Genomic DNA, 19,929 nt, shown 5'->3' with positions numbered 1-19,929 from the left:
TCAATTAAAATGAAGAAGTTTGCTGAAAAAGGTTACAGTTTACCTGAATTGAGGTCTACACGTGAAGAAATAAAGGGTTTAAAAAGGGAAGATACCCATAAGAATTTTTTTTTAATAAAAACCCAACATATTCCCTTTATAACCACGTATGACACCAATAATAAGGTTACAAAATGGATTATTCTGAAATATTGGTCTATTTTACAATCTGACCCAAGATATGGCCAGTTATTCAAATAACCTCCTGTTTTCTCATACAGAAGAGGCAAGTGCATACGTGAACTTATAAACCAAATGTTTCCAATAAACAAAAATCATAAAACATGTTATCAAAACAAAATATGGGCACACATCCCTGTAGAAATTGCGGACACTGCAGTGGGATAATTCCAGGTAACATTGTATTACACCCCCAACATGGTTCTAAACATGAGATTAAAGGTCAATTCAACTGTGATAGTAAAGAAGTTATATATTCTATAAAAGTGCCGATGTGGGTTGGTTTACATAGGCCAAACCAGCAGAGCCATAAAAGTGAGATTAAATGAACATAAATGCACTATACGTAACTACCAGCCCGCAGCTTCTGACACACAAATGAAACAAAAAGGCACCGTGAAAGAAAAAATAAAAAAGAAGACACTATTGGCCAAACATTTCTTCACAAAGGGAGACTGAATTTCCCAACTAAGGTGGCAAATTCTTGAAAAGGTTTCACATAAACAAGGGTATAACATAAAAAAGCTATTATTGCACTGAGAATGTTATTGGATGTCGTTATTGCAGTCTAGGCACCTGAAAGGGTTAAATAAAGAATTTAACATGGCATGTTATTTGTAATATGATGTTTAATACTACTGTCTATTTTTTCAGATAACCAGGCGGCATGAATTTATCTTCAGGGCAGGGGCGTAACTACAGAGGAAGCAGACCCTGTGGCTGCAGGGGGGCCCAGGAGGTATAAGGGCCCCATAAGGCCCTAATTAATGAGCAATTTCAATATATATTGGTAAAAATGGGCAACATGTGGTTATGTTGGGGGCCATAAAATGAATATTCTGTGGGGCCCAGGAACATCTAGTTACGCCACTGCTTCAGGGATAGAAAATTCTCCTTACTCCCTTCACTTCATATAGGGTAAGATAATTATCTAAATGGATATTTACTTTGTTTGCAAATTGCTGATATGTACTGAGATTCAATACACTTGATTTTGTTACATTTAATGCATTGTGGGTTATATGGAAGAAACAATGTTGCGCTCTGATTGCTTGTAAAGGAAGTATCGTCTTATCTCAAAGGAGCTATTCCTGTGTGAAATAGTCAAATAATACATTTTTCAACAAACATTTTACATCAAAAATTTTTTCAACAGAAATTTTCTATTGAAACTTTTCTACATGTTTTTAAATCACAAAGGACTTTTTATACTCTATGGACTCTTGCGCAGATGATTGGGTTTAGCTTTTTCTAAGTATTGTGTAATTGGGGTTAATCTTTATTCATTATGTTAATTGAATTCCACGTTTTTTGCATCATGGGGGTGTTAAATTGTTTGTTCAAAGGGGTACATCCCCAAAAATTGCACCTTTTCTGCTAATAACGCAAGGGTATATCCCTGCTTGCACCTGCCTTTCAGTGCCAGTGAAATTCTTTCTTCTACTGCATTTTAGGAGGGTGCCGATCTCTCCTTCACCGTGCACCAGCGTCTAGGATTGAAGGCCAGTGTGTGCGAGCAGTGCCTCGCTTCCAGTTTAGTTGAAGAGTTCCTTATAGGTCATAGTGGTTATTATATAAGTGGCCAATCTCTCTATGTGCATACATAGCCATATGAAGGTCACATTGGTTTCCCCTAGCAAGAACAGAAAAGGAGATTCAATTATTGTACGAAAGACTGAGCATAATAGCGATTGTTGCTTTTCACTTCAAGTAGTTTGATTCAGGCTTTTATGAAATATAAGTTCTGTTATTGCATCTGTTCTGTATTATAGTGAAAAATTGCAAAATATATCCTTTTTCTAAGTGGGGTTGACAGCAACTTTATGTATTATGTTCTAAAACTGTTCCATAAAACATACTGGGGCTCATTTATTAAAGCAATGCAGCGCATAAGTGGACGCAAAAGATTGTCTGCGCCATCACAAGCGTGATCGCTAATATATTTGCGTGATATTGCGCATAACACAGAGCTTTTGCGATGGTTTTGTTTATGCGCATTGCGCAAAAGATTGGGCATTTATGTCGCAAACGATGCCGTGGTTGTTAGGGGCGTGGCTGTGGGCGTGGCTACAATGCACTTGCACTGCGGCCGTCGCAGATTTGCGTCTGTATATGTGCAAAACTGCACCCGGGCAACAGCACCACAATTTTTACGACTGCCTCTTCGTGGCGTAATAGTAACGCTCTTCAAAATGCGCATTCCTGCCCAGCTGCGCTAGTATATTCACATTTTTGCGTTTCATGTTGCCTAAAAGAGAATTTTATATATGTGTGCAGAGCCACACTGCTAAACTGGGTTCTGGCAAATACAATGGTGCTGCTGTTGGTGGGGATGTTTGTTAACTCAAAGTTAACTCAAAGATGAACAACCCCTGTAAAGTGCATATTAACCACGCCTTCCACCCAACATGTTTATATTGACCAAGGTTCCTTTAAGGGTATCAGGTAGGCTAAACACCTTTGCAACCAAACAAATATTAGCACAGAAACAAATGCAGATGCGTCTAAGTGAACGCAATATGCGCAATATGTGACGCAACTAATTAAAGCAGCGCATTCATACATGAGCACAACTAATCCTTACCTTTGCGGTATCTTCCTGTGCGCACAATTTATTATAAGCACTGCGACAGCTGATACGCAGTTTCACACGTCGCACCTGTCTGTGTCTACATTAGCGCACAAATTGCACTGTTAAGGTATCGTGCACTACATTATTAAATACTCGCATGCGCTGGGCAAATGTAAGGCCACTGCGCTCTTTTTAGCGCTGCGCTGCGTTAATAAATGAGCCCCACTGTACATTTGTGTTTATTTTTTATGCTGTGCACACTATATAAAAATGAGACACAGAAATTGCTTTGTATAGCATTTTAGGACCATGTCAATAATTTACAACAAGTAATACAATGTAACACATAATCAAAGAGTCACAAGGTTTTCCAATGACAGCACACAAGCTTATATAGTCTGGTGTGTGGGAAAATACCCCAATGTTTTAGACACAAGTCCTTTCCAAACTATGTGCCTTTATGCTGTCTTTTGAAAACCCTGTGGAGGCCTAGTTATTGAAGGCTGGATTTTTGTGGATTTAGAGTTTTTTTAAACCAAAATTTAAACTCTCTCTAAAATCACGAATACCATGAAAATTATTAAAAGATCCAAATATAAAACATATGATTGGGAAAATATGTTGATTGATATGCTAAAAATATCTAAAAATTAAACTAGTGGAAAAAAAAATCCAAAAACATCTAAAAGTCCCAAACTGATTAAAAAATGGTCCAACAGGATCTGTGGACCTCCCATTGACTTCTATGGGACCTCAACAGCTTTTATGTGGCTCAGTTTTATATTACAGTTTCTTGTGATTTCTAAGGGTTTTATTTACTAAAATAAATTTTTTCCTCATATTTTACCAGGAACCAATTCAACCTAGCTCCTATCCATGAGTTTGTCTTATTTATTAAAATTTCAAGACGAAAAAATTGGATTGAAAAAAAAAACCCTCAATTTTTACAAGTTTATAAACACGAAAAAATTGAGTTTCAATTTTAAACATACAAATTTATTGAATTGCCACCCAAAAATTTCAAAAATGTGTGAGGGTTAAAAACATCAATGTTTAAAGGGACAGGTGCTAATGACTTTTACATGAATTTGAGAGATTTCACATGAAGCCTTTTTCGGATTCAGACTTTTAGCAGCTTTGGAACAGAATAAATCTAGACAATTTTTTTTTTCTTTAAAAATGTAGGTTTTTTCACAAAAAAAAGTAAAGTTTTAAAGAAACACAAAAAAACATGAACCCAGGTCCTGAACATTCTGGATAGCAGGTTCCATACCCGTATAAAGTAATTTCTTGGCATGTGTGCTTGGTTTTTTTTATAATTTTATAAGTGCGCTGCATGTTTTTTAATTTGTGACTTTATCCAAGATTCTAAAGAAATGGTAATCTGCACTGGAGACTGCACTGCAATGAATCAGATTATACTTAGCTTTATTGGATAAATACACAGTTACAGCAACAGCAGGGAACTTTTGATGAATGGGTATTAACAGGCTTCAAGGCATCAGTACCATACCACTCCACAGGAACAAGTAGTGATATGAAGAGACATTCAAATAAATTTTACTTTGCCTGGAGTGTTATACCCTCAAAATATGGTTGTGGTGGTGATGGGATGTTGGAGGTTCCTTGAGCTCTACATAAGGAGTATTGAAAAAAACCTACCCAGACTACCAGTTCCTTGCTTGGGAAGCTATCCTCCTACTATTCCTAACATTGGGATAACTGTAGAATACATAAAAAAATTAAGCTGTTTTCATGAAGTGCAGGTTACAGTTCAGTGAAAATTCACATTGCTTTTATTTAATTTTTGTTTTTTTAACATAGGCTATATTGTATATATTTCAACCTTAATAAGTATAATTCAACTATTAATGAGTGGGGAATGTTACTATGTGAATACACAAATTACCATTTTGTCTGTACTCAGTAGTGTTGCCGGTCTTATCTGATATTATTTTACTTATCATATAGTTCATATTCCAGGTTGTCCATATTTCAATTTGCTTTTCCACTGCATCTGTCAATAAAGCTGTTAGATATAACATATTTGGTGTCAGAGTAATTCTTTCTTTTAATCCATATGTGGTGATAGAATTTTGCAGCCATTGCTTTGCCAGGTTGATTCTGGCAACTGCTAGAATGTGGTTCAACAGATTATTTTGGGTCTTTGTAAGTTCTTTCACTGGAAGTTTCAAGAATGCTGTATGGATAGGTTTGTTGAATACTTTTTATATTCTCTGAAAAATATCTGTCCAATATGCTGCGGCTATGGTTACAGTCTGGCAGCTCAGTAATTTAGGTTCCAATTCTAAACTGTTCCAATTTTGCACATTTAGTTAATAAATTTTTCAGCAGCATCTCTGGAGTATAAGCAACTATTGTATCAATTCTAACAGCTGCCTTTAATGAAACCCAGAGATTTTGCTCAGCAGAGACAAAGATAAGAAATGTATCAACTAAATGTATCAATTTAGAACAATTTACAGCAGTGATCCCCAACCAGTAGCTAGTGAGCAACAACATGCTGCTCTCCAAACCCTTGGATGTTGCTCCCAGTGGCCTCAAAGCGGGAGCTTATTTTTGAATTTCTGGCTTGGAGGCAAGTTTTGGCTGTATACAAACCAGGTGCACTGCCAAACAGAGTCTCAATGTAGGTTGAAAATGCACATAGGGGCTACCAAATGGCCAATCACAGCACTTATTTGGCACCACAAGAACATTTTTCATGCTAGTGTTGCTCCCCAACTCCTTTAACTTCTCGAAGTTGCTCATGGGTTCAAAAGGTTGCGGATCCCTGGTTTACAGGGTCGGCGAACTCCCCTCCCAGAGCAGCTTTAGAAGGTGAAGAATGACACTTCACACTTCAATATTAGAAAAACAGTGACACATAGAAAATAATTGGAAAAAGTTGTTAATTCTGGTGATCTGTCTGAAAACAACTAGTTGTTTGAAGGTGAACAACCCCTTTAAATGTCTGCATGGTTTTGTTCATAGATTTTGAAATTGACATGTTCCTTTGACAAGTACAGTTGTGCATACTACTGTAGATGATCATGAGCATGCATGTACAGATTTCATCCTTTTAAGTTATTCCAAAAGTTAAAAAATATGAATTACTATTTTTTTTAAAGATGTATGCTAATAATTTGCCTCTAAGTGAAATGTGCTCATTATGTACTTTTTGTCATTATCATATAGATGCTGTACACATTTTTACATTTCGTTTATGTAGCTCTTTTTCAATAAAAAAAAATGATATATTCAAAAGGGAGATCTAAGACCATATTTTACTTTAGGCACAATCCCCCCTGGCGGCAGCAATGATTCCGGAAATAATATATATATTTAAATAGATTGTATTAAGTGGAACTCTGATGAATTATGATGAAATGATGAATTAAAGCATGATGCTCCATGTTATGGAAAGATTGCTTATATAGATAACCCCAGGTCCTTCTAATATATACAAAATGATCTCTGAAGTTATTTGTTAGATATATACTATATTAAAGTTCATTTGCACTTCAATGATTCATCTATTTTTGTTATTTCACTAATTTGAATGAAATCCTTTGCTACTGTATATTCCATAGATGCTAGATATTCTTTTGTGATTAACTCTTTATCATTATTTTAAAGATAAAAGCACAAATAGAGCACAGTCCACCTGAAAACACTTAATTCTACAGCACATTCTGAAAGTAGGAACGTTGAATTTTAAGGAAGCTTTTCTATTTATGAAAGTCATTATTATTAAAAATGTCAAGGTTCTTCTTCATTTAAAAGTTCATTTTCCAGTCTTAGGAAAATTACACCTCTCTCCAATTTGCAATGATTATTCATAATAAGTAACTTCTAGTATTTGTGTACGAGTTTTTTCCTCCCTTAATAATACTACAACAGAAAAAAATCTCAGTAATTATGTAATCACTGCAGAAATTACGTTTAGGTAAATGAAGAGAAATTATTATTATTTTTTTGCATTATGCCTCTCTAATTTATATGTAATTACCAGTTATAAAAGAGCATTCCTGGTATACATAATGACAACCTATTGTCCTTGTGGAAAAGTCAAGGTGTTTTCATTCAAGGTTTGCTTCTTTCAGCTTATTCCTGGCTGGTTGGTAGGCAGAAGCAGCTGTGTATGACCATCACCATTTTTTCCTCTGACTGCTAAGCATATTTATTTAAAAGCCAGATGGCTTTATTCCTATTTTATCAACGCAGGTCAAACAGAGTTGGATTCTGGGAATTTGACTATTAAAGGTTAAATCGGCCCTTAAAACACATATGTGGTATTTATTTTCCAAGATTTTCATTCATTTCCCAAAATTTCCCAATAGCTCAAATCCAACTAACATGTCAAAATGATTTCCATTAATTACCTATGCATTGATATTCTATAATTGCTGGTTATTTACATTAACCATAAAATAAATCTTCACTCAATCTTAGGTTTAAAATAGTGTCATATAAGTTTTTATGAAGAGCCAGAACTCAGTAGAGATTGTATAATTATACTCATAATCACAGTATCAAGTCCATCCACTGTGCATCCATTTCGCCAATCCACTTTCAAAGGAGAACTAAAGCTTAAGTAAAGAAGTAGGCTAGGGGCGACCGGCAAACAAATCCGGCGCTGACATTATGTATTAGGCTTCTGTACCAGTCCAAGGGAACAACAGCCCTTTTGCAGGGAAGATCTTTATGCCTTCAAAGATGCCCCAGTAGCTCCCTATCTTCTTTTCTGCTAATTCACTGCACATGCTCTGTGCTACTGTCACTTACTGAGCTTAGGGACTCACTCACAATATACAGTACACATAGGGGCACATTTACTTAGGGTCGAATATCGAGGGTTAATTAACCCTCGATATTCGACCGCCAAAGTAAAATCCTTCGACTTCGAATATCGATGATGTTCAGTAGGTTTTACTTGGCAAAGTAGGGGGTCGAAGTTTTTTTAAAGAGACTGTACTTCCACTATCGAATGGTCGAATAGTCTAACAATTTTTAGTTTGAATCGTTCGATTCGAAGTCGAAGTCGTAGTCAAGGTCGAAGTAGCCAAAAAAAACATTAGAAATTCAAAGTATTTTTTCTTCTATTCATTCACTCGAGCATCAGCTTATATTACAGACCAACCTCATTTTCTGTTTGATAATTTGTGACAACCCCTGAGCTTAGCTTCTCAAAATTGGCAATTTTGCTAAAGTTGTGGTGTTGTTGGAACTTGACTCTTTTTCATATATGTTTTTTCTTCTTTTTTTTTTCAAAAAGAAAAAAGTCAAGGAAGCGTAATAAAAGGCGTAGGGGCACTTTACACCATCTAATAGACAGTGTGAATGAAACTGAGTATTACAGAAATCAAGTTTAAGTAGTTATTCATTTGCAACATCATAGTGAGCAAATTTTTTCCCATATTTTATTTTATTTCTTAGGGCAGCCACTCAAAATATACTGTATGTCAGTTGGGTAAGAGGTAGAGTGGTTCTTATTGAGACCAGTCAGGCTTTTGAAGTTTTAGGGGACATCCACTGTATTATTATAATAGTTTTCCTAACCATATATACTGTAGGAGGGTCCCCCAATAGGCAAATTTCTGGCAATATAATTTTAGGGAAATCCATCTTATCTTGTACATATGCCATTGCTTCATTCCAAGATATCTGAAGGCAAGACCAAAGTATGTGGATGATGTTGTCTTTGGGTTCTCCACATATAAGGCAGATAGTGTTACTCATATGGCCAAAATACTGGGGGGTAATATATAACCGAGGCAGTGATTACAGTTGATCAGTCTATCACTTATAGATATCAGCGATTGGTAAGATTTCAGTTTGCCTTTCTCCAGGGGTTCATTAATCTTGGAATGTCCATCAAGTTGACGTAATGTTTACCAAAAAGTTTGAAGATGCTTCTCTTAAAGTTAAGGGGGTTCCAGTATAGAAATTGTGCCATAAATGCAGATCTTAACAGCTTAACGTAAGAGAATACTGAGACCGCTTATAATGGTTTGTAAAAGGAGATCCGGATTGTTAAAATCAGGATTAAATCTCCAGTAAATGTAGTAGAGTTGGATGCAAATATAGGATGAATCATTGAACAATCATTTCAAATAAATTAAGGCTAATTGAAACTGAAGATACATTTCTAAGACACAGTGGGTCCCTAGAAAATCACCACACTCAAGAAATGAGGGATCTGTATAATCCCTATATATCCGTATAACAAGGCAAGACCTAATTCCAAGGTATTTGAATGACACTACTCAGAACAATGGAGTTGGAGGAAATTGATTGGATGAAATGTTCATCATATGTCATCTATTGGTAGAATGCCAGAATATTAACAAGCAACAGTACTGACCCCCAGTGAAAGCCCTGTGTTGCCTATGTATAGCAGTACATCATCTTTGTATAATACTAGTTCCCCAAGCCTAAGGCTGTTGATGTCAGCAGTGGCTCCATATTCAGGTGAAGCAATACTGGAGATGGGGGGACCCTTTCCTAGTTCATATAGTTAGTAATTAAAGTGTGGAAGTTATATCATTGACCTTTAATTGTGTGACCAGTGTCTGATATATGAGTTTGAGTCAGTCTATAAAATCTTCTTCTAGTGCAAATATGGGGAGAAGCTTTCACAGATACCATCACTTGACCAAATCAAGTGCCTTGAAGCATCAAAAAGTGCCATAGTTGGACATGCATATTTTTTACAGCAATATGCATTATATTTAGAAAAAATAATAATATATCTATACACATATATATATATATATATATATATATATATATATATATATATATATATATATAATATCTATTGTTATAACAGTACCATTAATAAATCTGAATGCATATTTAGATGTCTGTTTGCATATGTGTGGATACAAATCTGTAATAATAAAGTTAAAGTATGTATCTGATTGTTGTTCTATGCAAATGGCAGTGCAGATTTATCGTTTTAATTTTTGACCAAACTGGAAATGTTCCAAGGGTTTCTTTTCATCTCAGAGGCAGGTGCAGATGAAGGTTTGCCTGATCTTTGCTGTGCATCAATTTTGTATAAAACATTCAATTGAAAGAACCAACAACAAAAACAAACAACCGATAATTGAGAGCAAACCTTTATAATGAGTGTCAAAAGGGATTGTTGCCCTAAGTTGTACTGCAAGCTCCTAACTATAAAACACAAGGTAACACTTCTCTTTATCATTCTCAAGGTTTTTGACTTGGCTAATACAAGAATTCCATTGTTTACATAATGGCAGAAAACATAACAAAAAACTGTACACAAGCAAATAAGCAGTGCTATGTAAAAATAAAAGCAGAATAGCAGCTTTACCAATAAATGTTCTTGCTGTAACAATACAATTTTTTGTTTTGTGCCAAAGGAGAAGTAAAGCTTAACTAAAGAGGTAGGGCAGAAATGTTGTACACAGGAGTGCTGTGCCAATGAGGTGAGTTGAGGAACTTGCCCCAGGCAACACAAGTTACCAGGGGTGGCAAAAAGCATCTCCTGGTAAATTTAATAGGTCAGATTTACAGTATTCAAAGCAATTATGCTGTCTGCAATAACAATTTGGACCCCTCTGGACCCTCTCCGTTGCTGAGAGGTGGGGGGTGGGTTGATAGCAGGAAAAGCCATCTCAGGTTTGTAGAGAGGTCAGGATCTCCCCTGGTTGTACATTATATTTCGGACTATAATTCCAGTCCACGTAAACCACAGCCCTAGCAGGGAATATCTGTGCCTCCAAAGATGCCCCTGAAAATCTTGATATTCTTTTCTGCACATGCACTGTGCTTCTGTCAGTTACCTGTGCTTAGGGACCAAAGCACAAGATACTTTTAATACATATATTATATAGTTCACCGAAAAGCCAGCACTCTTAAAGATAAGATTAGCTTGCCTGGGTACAGCATCATCACAATTAAATCAGAATCCGTCACATAAGATCCTCACTCTCAGGTCTTATAAAATCTTAAAAGTGTTTATTCATCAAAAGGGGACCAACGTTTGGGCCTTCTCCGAGGCCTTTCTCAAGGCACCTTATGTGACGGATTGATTAGCATCAAAATGTAATAATCAGCCCTGTTGCATCAGCTTATATGGCAGGCAAACCTCATGTACTGCTTTATGATTTGTGACAACCCCTAGGTAAGCATCTCAGGTTATCCATACTGCTTTTAAAATTGCTGCTATGTTTTTTTAAATTGTCCTATTATCAACACTGCGGGAGTCCTACTTACTAGGCAGTGTTCCTTTAAAAAAAATTATACAAAGTTGTAAGAATGAACTTGTTCATTGTTATGCTTTTTTGTGTTTTTGATTAAGCAAAAATGCTTTGCAGAGCATTTTTAAGGTACTAGTGGACCAAAAGAAAATATCCCAGTTGGCGGGCTTGCTATCTATAGTGACGGCCTGCAAGGATTTGTTGCACTATACTGCAGTTACACTAACTGCCCATCCTTTGTGGGGGGGGAAAGAAGACTTCCCGTGTAAAATCATGTTAAAGACCAGCAATAAAAAAAATTCGTTTGTATAAAACGAAAAAAAAAGACATATTTAACTTAAAAATAGCAAAGTCTTTGTTAAGAAATAAGTTACTGATACTCCGTTTGCGCTCAGCGCCGTTTCTGTGTACATTGCCGCCTGAGGCGGCTCCAGTAATGCCGCCACCCCCCAGCCCAAATCCATTTCCGGGGGGAGGCAGCAACGCTAGTGCGGAGAGCGCAACTGCGCTCTCTCGCCCTAGTAAAGCCGAATTTCCGGTTTAAAAACCGGAAATTTGCCTTTTAAAGGCACCAGGAGCGGCTTTTTGCCACCCCTGAAAACCTAGCTGGCGATGCCGCCTGAGGTGAGCGCCTCAGCTCGCCTCATTGGCAGATCTCCCCTGCTTGCTCTCCTCTTCAGAAAATGCAACAGGGCGACAATCCATCGTGCGGTACTCAATTTCTCCTCCTTGTCTATCTCCTATAGGAGCAAATTCACTAAAGCGCAAAGCGCCTAACGCTAGCACAAATTCGCCAGCGTAATGCCATTTAGTTACTTCGCCGATTTACTAACAGGCGCTGGCGTAAATTCGCTAGCGAAGTGGACCTACTCTAGCGCTACTTCACAACCCTTACGCCAGGCAAAGTTGCGCTATGGTGAAGGGACGTAACTACGCTACTTCACTAACTTGCGCATTTTACTCAACGTTACCTCTTGCGCCAGACTTGCCTTAGCCACCTCAGACCAGGCAAGTGCAATAGAGTAGATATGGATTGCTTCAAAAGAAATCGACTGCCGCATGATGAATCGTCGCCCTGGCGCCTTTTCTGAAGAGGAGTGCAAACAGAGTATCGGTTACTTATTTCTTAATAAAGACTTTGCGATTTTAAAGTTAAATATGTCTTGATGTTTTTTTTTTCATTATATCCAAACTAATTTTTTTTAAAACTTTACTTTATTTGTCCTTTAAATGCTTGCATGATATTTCTCTGTGCACCACACAATTTCTTACCCCAGATTGGAAACAGCTTTTGTTGCCTATGTTGTTGCCCATAGGTACAGTATGTATATATATATATATATATATATATATATATGTATGTATGTGTGTGTGTAAGTCACCCTATGAGAAAACAGAGCACACAGAATTTCTTAAATTTTTTTAGAATGTAAATGTCTGCATCAGAATTCAAAAAATCAAGTTCATGTTAAACTTCCACATTGATGTTGTTCTGTTCTTAAAGTGGATGTGAATCCATACCTCCCATCTGCCCCATTTTGAGCGGAACAGTCCCGCTTTTGACACCTCAACCCGCTAGTCCCGGATTGTTACTGAAATGTCCCAACTTTCTCCTTGATCTCCTGCCTTGAATATCCAAGAAAAAGATGCAAAGTTTCTAACTTAGTTGGCTTTTGGCAGGAAGCCCAGAACAGCCACCAGGTGCACAAAGATACTTTATATCAGTTTTGAGATAAGCAAATAAGTAATTGTAACAATTAAGATAAAAATGTCTCTTGGGAGAAGTTAGACTCACAGCTTAAAAGGCAATTCACCTTCATTAGCAAAACTGTAATAACTGAAAAAAACCCACCGAAGTTTGTTCAAACTTTCATAACCTGCCAAATTTTGTAAAATGAACATGGTAATTAGGGAGGTATGTGAATCCCTAGTGTTGATTGATCATCTAGGAAAGATTTGGTTCAATGTCAGTTATTACCTTTACTGATCAAATGAAAAGGGGAAAAATGCTTATAGCTTTTTACTGAATTCGAAAACACTTTTGGGATTCTGTGTGTATAGAGACAATCCAAGCAGCCTATCAAATAGATCAAATCGATAATGCAGTATGAATGATCTTTGAAAAATTTCTGATCACTGTTATATCTGTTGCTTTCCATGGTGCTTATTTCCTGAGAGACATAACCACTCTCTGATAAAAAAAAACAGCTTCCTGTTAAATCCACATGGAGCATAAACAATTAAAAACAGATTCTGCGTTACTGCATTTGGATTGCTGTTTTTACACTTAGATTTTTTCAGATTTCAACAAGGGAAATTGTTTATGCCTGTTTAACACTGAACTATATTTATAATGCAGTGCACCTTACATTCTCAAACACACTGAAAGCAGCAGAATGCATCTGAATTGATCTGCTTTTGAACTATTTTAAAGTATGTGAGCCAGAGTGGAAATCCTACTTCAGGTTTTCCAAGATCTAAGTTAGTACTTTTTAGTGCTAGTCTTATATCATGTAGGAAAGTCTTAAATGATTTTAATGGTCATACTTCAGTAATGACAGAGCAAGATTGCTTTCAATCTCCAGTCAGTGGCACTAAGTGTATTAAAGATGAAATGCAGCTTTTGTCTTGAACTACACTAGAAATCGTCTTAAACTCCAACTCGCGGATTTAACAAATGGCCTGTCATGTTGAAAACTCTAAGGCTTCGTTTTCAAGAACAATAATTAGAGCTTGTTAGGTGAAAGCTCATTTGAAGTCTCAATTTTCTTGAGTAGTAAGCCCTTGGGGAGTGCCAGGTGTGCGGAAAATGTTGCAGCTAGTATCTGTAGTGTGAGGTTGAAACTCAACTGGCATGTTGCAAGTCTTTGATTCTCCTTTTGCTTAAGAGACGGCAGTGTGAGCATCATCACAACACTTTGATGCATATAATGGTTAAAGGGAATTCAAAAGAAGTGTATGAAAAAGCTGGATATTTAAAATTAGCAGCAAAGTGGATACTGTAATCGCTCAGTTCTGCAAAAGCATTTTTTGGTGGAACTTAAATTTGTCTGTGTGAATGGAATAAACCCCAAACAAGCTAGCGTTACTTCCAAGTCAATTTTACTATAGGTATTTGATGATAATGTTAAAAATGAAAGAAATATGTTTCTTCCTGAATAAATGGTACAGAACATTCTGTATGTCAATGACTGATCAGGAATAGCAGGTCGCTGAATGTAATTGTTTTAGAAACATTGGCATATTTATAGGGGGTGCAGAGTATAAACTGGTCCTTCCAGTCATGTGCACTGCCACACTTGAATGGCACAGGTGTCGTACCATGCACTGATGTGTTTTCAGGTGAAAAATGCATACACCTAGAGGCCTATTTATCTGAATTTAAAATTGTGAATTTTTGAGTGAATTTTTTTTAAATTGGAGATTTTTTTAAACTTACCATACTGAAATGTGTTATTTATTTAAAAACTTGAATCTTGAAAACTTCTCACTCTACTTCTCATTTTCAATGGGTCTACAGCTTTAAAAAAAAAACAAAAAAAATTGAATTTTGCTAGAACAACAACTATTGACTTTTACATGAACTTTTAGGTGCTATATTTTTAATTTGAGTTTTTCTGTGCTTTCTGTGAGTTTAATAAATCTCTAACATTTGACTTTAGGAATTCCTAATTCGAATCTGTGAGGCTTTTGTGGCTTTTCACTGTAAAAACTGAAATTCAAATGTTAATATATGGTCCCTCTAGTGTTTTGCACGTTCAGTTTATTTTGATAGGGGACAGTGGAAGGCAATTTCAGTTGGTTTCGGCTATTTAAAAAAATTGGAAAGCAAAACATCAAAATTCTGTGTGCTTTTGCGCTAAAGTCTTGAACATTATAATTTTAGATTATATTAGATTATGTAATTTTAAAAAAATAAATAAATAGGATCAAAGTCATGAAACCAGTACTAAAATTTTGAATAAGCCATTAACCATTTTTATTTCAGTGCAAAACTACACACTGGCCTTTAAGCTTGGTCTGATGGTTTGGCCAATTTAAACTATACTGTCTGTACACAGGTAGAGTATGTTATTTTGGATGTCTGTGTTAAACCATCCTTTGATGTTGGATTGCAAATGATGACCCATCCAAAATGAAAATCTCATCTTTCAGTGCACCTTGCCAGCGACTGCATGAGGGAGTGAAAAGGAGCAGCAGTTCAGACAAAAGGACAAGACTGAATCCAGTTAGTAACCCTTCTATAGTAACTTACAAAGTCCTTACAAATAACAATATATCCATTTTGTGTACACAAAATGGAAAACGAATAAGATTTTATTTGGGGATGGATCAGACAATAGCAATAGATATTACAAATTCAACACTATATGGTATGACTGCCAAAGTAATTGCAGCCAGAAAACAGTTGAAAACCTTTAGTACAGACCTTGAAGTGATGTCAAGTACAAAAGATGATAGTAGCAATAAATGGGCCAGGTAATGAACCTGCTGGTTCTGGCTATTGCAGATAACACCCACAAGTGTCTTTTTAATCTGACACAACTGATATTTGATCTAACAATAAGGGAAGGTGAATGTCCTTGTAGATAAAGAATGAGAAAGGCGTCAAACAGTTCTTTACAAGGAAGCACTACAAGGAAAACTATTTTATTCAACAGACTAAAATGCTTTAAGGTTGCTGGCCTATGATGCCAAATTATTGGTTAATGTGCTTGGAAACTACCTAAAGTCACATTTAAAACATTTTTAATGTAGACCATATTACTTTTTTCCTTCAAAGGGCAGGTGATAGAAACATGTAAAAGCCTTCCCTTGTATTGATCACAGTAATATATAGACCAGTGTTATTGTATGGACTGCTTCAAAAAACAATTTGATTTTATATTATGGTATGTAGTTTCTCTTACTGGGTGAAAGTGTTGTAGAAGGACCTATAGAAGCACCTGAAGCACTAATCAGAGCAAACAGTTTTCTTTCAGGTCCAATTCAAAAATGTATGTGACTCTTAAATCTACAGGTGTTGCTGAACTTTTCCAAATATATTCAATAAATAGGTGCCAGTGGTTCTTAAAAATAACAATACCAGACTTTATTGGTAGGTAAATGTCCAGACCACAAGGGATAATACAGATTTGGTAGCACAATACTCAATATATATTCATACAGAACATTTCAGGAGTATTTTGCCCGTTGGGGCCAATAACCAGAACATGGATAATCAATCCAATCTTTCAGGCATCACCAAATGGAACATAGACAGGACAGAATGTACCCCTAGGTGTGTGCACTTGGTTCCTACTAGTGAATATGTGCACCTAGAACTCTAGGACCTTATCCTTAATACCCTCCTCGGTGGAACACATGTTGCTTGCTACCTACCGTACTCCTTCCTATAAGGATCTACAACAGTGATAAACCTAACAGTACATTTCCTACTAGGCATACCTGGTATACACTCCAGTCTTGACCCACCTGCCTGCCTAGGTGGAATCTACAAAGAGAAAAGGATGATCCTTATTCGCTTCTCCATTTTATACATTGCTTTAGAACATTTACAGCTCCTTACCAACTATGGAATTAGCAGGGTCCTACTTTACACAGGAACATAAAAAATTACCTAACTACATTTTATTGTCGAGTTTTGCTATCCACCAACTTTAGTGACTGCCATTAAACAGAAAGTGTAATTAATCTATCAGTCTCCTACAGTTGATTTACCCATTGATGTCTAACCTTCTTACATTCTGAACAACACTGAAGGTTTAAATGACCACTGAAATATTGCTACTAAATTTAGATTAGTACAAAGAATTGCAATATAGTTTTGCTCCACTATTCATACATTAACGCTGAAAGATGGCTTTTATCTGTGTTCTAGCTGGTCATAGAGCCCTGTTTACAATGATATTGCTTGAAAGGCCATGACCTTGCTTTTTCAGTATCCTCTGTAACTAGTATTTTCCCTTTTTCAATTGAAGCAGCACCCTTTTGCCCTTTTGCACCCTTTATTATGCTACTCTAAGTCCCTATTGTCATGCTCCCGGTGTAATAACCTGCTGAATGTGACACAACCTCACCAACATCTATATAAACTCAAAAAAAATAGAAAGGTCATTTGAACAAATAAATACATTAGCAAGATGCTAGAGCAACATATTTGACAGATTGCCATACTATCCCATATAATCTATATGATGTAACAAGGTCTCACTTACAAAATACTGTGGATACAAGTGCTGGAAAAACCAGTTATACAGAATCCTCAGCATCTGGATCCCCATACTTTAAGAAAAAGGAATTTGTTTTAAAATGTTAATTTATTTGATTAAAATTGAGTTTATGGGAGATGACCTTCCTGTAATTGAGAACTGTCTGGATAACAGGTTTCTAGATAATGAATCCCATACCTGGCATCCCTTATTAATACAGAGATAAATAAACTAATAAAAAATAAAGTTGTTTGCTCTATGGGAGTTGACTTCCTGTAATTCAGAGCTTTCTAGAAATAAGAGTTTTCAGATAAGTGTTACTCCATTGTATTAAAACAGACACTCTTTTGCAACCTTTAGTGCGCTTGCTATTGAGTCCGGGTTAGCTATACATGAAACCCATATCAAGCATATAACACAAGATTGAATCATCCCCACTATACAGTGAACTCTCCTTTAAAGGAGAACTAAAGCCTAACTAAAGAAGTAGTAGAACTAGAAATGTTGTAAATTATGTTTTGGGCTTACCAGCTCAAGGCAACCACATCCCTTTAGCTTTGAAGATCTGTGTATCTAAAGTTACCCCGGTAGCTCCCCATCTTCTTTTCTGCTGATTCACTGCACATGCTCTCTGCTGCTGTCACTTACTGAGCTTAGGGACTATTGCACAATATGCTGCATAAATATATATGCCACAATATAAGACTGATTAGTACAGATAATTACTACATGGCAGCTCAGAAACCAGTACAATTAAATAATCAGCCTTGTATCATCAGTATACTGTATAATACAGAAAAACCTCATTTTCTGCTTGTAAATTTGCGACAACCCCTAAGCTTAGCTTCTCAACAGCTGCTGAGCATGTCATTGTTGCAGACACTTTCCAAGATGGTTACCCCTGTGACAAGTTTGAAGTCCTTGATCATTGCTGGCATTGAGATGTTGAAACTTTAGGTTGGTACAATAAGTTCAGTATGTAAAATATGGCATTTTTAACCATATTCATTTTTAGGGTTTAGTTCTCCTTTAAACAGTCCTGTTTTTATCATTGCATGGTCATGATGACCAGGTCCATTCTGCTCACTATCAGCAATTTGTTTAGAGGCTGCTAAAGTTACTATCTAGCTGTTATACTGTACCAGCAGCAGATACTGTATGTACTAAAAGCATGTAAATATTAATGTTGTCTGAATTCTTTTGTTATTATTTTTTTCCCTTAGTGCGAATATTCATTATCTTTATTGAGAACTTACGCTCTCCAAAATCCCAAGCTTTTATGGGGAATCTGGCTATTTACTTTAACCAGACTGCTTGGAAGTACTTTTTAAATTAGCTGCTGCTATACTAGAAAAGAAAAATGGAGGGCATTTATAAAGAATTTTCTTTAATCAAGAATGTTGTATCTGGCCTTTTCACATTTCAAAAATGAACGGCATTATGCATTTTGAACTTTACGGCAAGCTAACAACATTGGAATCATTCTTGGTTGACTTAAACCGTAGCTATAGTATGGTAATTCCTGACCTCAGTGTGCTGCGTCAGATATAATTTAATTAGCAAATACCAACATGGAACCTGCATATGTCAGTAACCCTTTTCTTCTCCATTCTTTTAATGAAAGTATGGAATGTGTTCATACAGCCTCTGCATCTCCAGAAAATATGCCCTTTTCAAAGGAAATAGTCTAAAAAATAACAATCTTCCCTAAGCAAATACATCTGTAAATCCACTTGTATACAGCACTTTATATATTGATACTAAATCTTTGTCAACATGCTGTTGAAATGGGTTTGAAAATAGATTCAGTGGTTTGCCACATAAACATGTTCTCACTCCCTACTTAGGACTTGGAGCAATTTGCAATCCTTTGTCAGTTAATAAAAGCCCACTGAGACATGTATTTTGAGTAGAGAGTTTACCAGCTGCTATCCACTGCTAGGTTTCATTAGAGGCCTGCTGTTCTGCTGAGAACCACACCACATGCTACACCCTCTGTTGTCTGCATATTAGCCTGTTGCTACTCTTTAAATTACCAGGTACAAAAGGTTGTTCTGTTTTTGCACAGCGAACTACCACTCTTATCCTCCTTCAAGTGGCTCTATATCATGATCTCTATAACTAATTAAGGGTCTCAGACAGGCCACAGGTTGACAGAGAGGAATCTTCCCAATGGCTGAGGTCTTTATCTGTGTTTTTGCAAATGATTAAAGTCCTCAGATTCAACAGTCTGTTCAAAGAGATATGAAATGTTTGAAATGAATTTGTTTTCTGTTCTAGTCACAAACAAAAAAAAAAGGAGAAAAAGAGGAAAAAAAGAAAGGAATAATTGAAATACACAGCTTTGTCTTGGTATGGTGCCAATTCTGTTTTGAAAAACAGACAAAGCTTCCTGAAAAATAAAATCTGATGTTATACTAGAAGGAAAACAAAGCAAATTTCTATTGCTATTTTCATGCACAATTTGAATGTACATTTAAAAATGTTATTAAGATGTTTTTCAGTTATTATTGAGAAGAATAGTAATAATATCACATGCACATGAAAAACTTGCGACGCTAATTCCAATTCTGGATTAAAACTAAATGGGAAAGATAAAAACAACTACTGTGCTTTTTTGAGGAAAGCTCATTTTCTTTGCATTTTAAAATACCCTGGGAATAATTTACTTTGATACAATAGGTGCTCAATT

This window comes from Xenopus laevis, chromosome 5S, assembly GCF_017654675.1.
Source record: "Xenopus laevis strain J_2021 chromosome 5S, Xenopus_laevis_v10.1, whole genome shotgun sequence".
NCBI classification, from domain to species: domain Eukaryota; kingdom Metazoa; phylum Chordata; class Amphibia; order Anura; family Pipidae; genus Xenopus; species Xenopus laevis.
The sequence above is the reverse complement of the archived record's forward strand: the minus strand, read 5'-3'. Positions refer to the sequence as shown.